At 28.1% G+C, this 1,935-nt stretch overlaps 1 non-coding gene across 1 annotated transcript; it reads right to left on the reverse strand.

Moving 5' to 3' along the window:
* Positions 1 to 278: 278 nt before the first annotated feature.
* On the reverse strand, positions 279 to 350 carry TRNAC-GCA (transfer RNA cysteine (anticodon GCA)). Its single transcript has one exon. It is a non-coding gene; the product is annotated as a tRNA-Cys (tRNA).
* Positions 351 to 1,935: the final 1,585 nt, after the last annotated feature.

A 1,935-nucleotide genomic window follows, 5' to 3' on the forward strand; every position in this document is an offset into this window, starting at 1 on the left:
GAAGTGCTTAATTTAATAGTGAAAGAGTTACATTGATAAGTCAGGGAGGAAGAGAAATGTGCAAACCATATTTACGACATCAAAAATATTATTGAAAACTACCCTGAACAACGCCACACCATTAATACTGTGGTAAGGGAGCTGCAATGCATACCGTTGAATGAATTTCATAATGTTTTTCGTTAAGCTTCCATTTATTTCTTGGAGACTTTCAAATATCTTACCATTCCACACTGCATTCATGCGAAGTACCATCGCTCAACAAAATACAACACCTAAGGGCCCGACCGGGTTCGAACCGGTGACCTCTTGATCTGCAGTCAAATGCTCTACCACTGAGCTACAGGCCCAAGCTGCTTGTATAATTTTTTTATATTAGATTCTCTAGGGATAGGGAACACAAACAACAGACAGGGTAATTAATTAGGGTTCCAGAATAAATAAACCCGTTGTTGCAGCTGAAAACAGCTACTTCGAAGTTTCTGTTCAATACAAAACAGAGACTGACATTCCCTATTTCAAAGACAATGGCCTGAGCGGCAAGCTCGACGGTTTTGGATACCTAGATTTCGCCGTATGCTCAGATTACCTCAACGGAATTTTTTCATATCATAAATATGCAAACTCAAACTTACAAACATGCATGCATGAAAAAAAAAAATCAGATTTAATTTCAATTATATGTAATTTTTAATTAATCACATGTAAAAATAAATTTGGGTTGGGTGAAATTTGGGTGGGTCATATTTTTGGTTGAATATGATTATGAAATTTCAAAACTTTATTCTTTTATCAAATTGAAGTCCTCAAAATTCATATAAGCATTGTGAATGTGAATTTTGATTTGAAGAAAATAGACAATTTGTGGAGAATTTTGTTGTTGTCCTAATAATATTTTTTACAAAAGAAATTAGTGTCATATAATAAGTCAATTTTCTATTAAATGAGATGTTTGTCTTGCACATATGTGTGTTTGTGTACCATAACTTAGTTTAAAATGTACATATATATATATATATATGAACATGATCTACACAGAGAGAACTATTTTTTTTTTTAATTTGTTGTTTATATTTTATGTCACTGATTTTTTATTCAACCTCTTTAAAACTATCCAAAAAAAATTCAAATATTATGTTTAAAAGAAATTTGATGAAAAACCTAATATGAATTTGAAGATGTCAAACTCATATGCTATTGGATAGAGGATTCCTTCATGAATCAAACATGATCAACTCTGTCACCTAAGGACAATTTTTTCCCTAAGTCCGCTAGGGTACAAAATGGTATTGCAAAAAGGTGCTAAAATTGTGGTTTTTAGAAAAACACTAGATGGAGAGCTTAAATTTTAAATTCAAATAGCTAGATTACCCTCGATCAAGCGATTTACTTGATTGAGCCTTTATAAAAAAAAATCAAATCCTTATGTGAATCCCATAATCCCATAATCTAGATTTTAGAATCAATAAAGATCTAAAATTTAATCCATTAATAATTTAACTATGTTGATATGATATTATTTTATTAAAAATGAAAATTCAACTAGAAAATTTTATGTTATTGTGCTGAGAGGCACATTCTACAACCCAATATGGAGGTAATGTGTAAGTATGTTTGTCTTTGCTCAAAATATACCTTATCATATACCTTGAATTTGAATGGATCATAAATTTATCTTCCATAAACAAATTTACCACATTAAGTTTCCAAATTAAAATTAAAATTTTTACCACATTAAAATTCCAAATTTTTATTATAATTTTTGTTATCATTGTCATGTAAAAACTTTATTAAATCTAATATTAATATTAAAAAATTGATATTAATATATTTTAATATTAATATTATTATCTTTTTATTAATATAATATTAACTTTAATATAATATAAAATTTGTTATATTATAATATATATTAATATATTATGATGCATATTA

The sequence above is a fragment of the Pinus tabuliformis genome, chromosome 1_2 (genome assembly GCF_031772625.1).
Source record: "Pinus tabuliformis cultivar Carrire ecotype Pingquan chromosome 1_2, CPIR1, whole genome shotgun sequence".
Taxonomy (NCBI): domain Eukaryota; kingdom Viridiplantae; phylum Streptophyta; class Pinopsida; order Pinales; family Pinaceae; genus Pinus; species Pinus tabuliformis.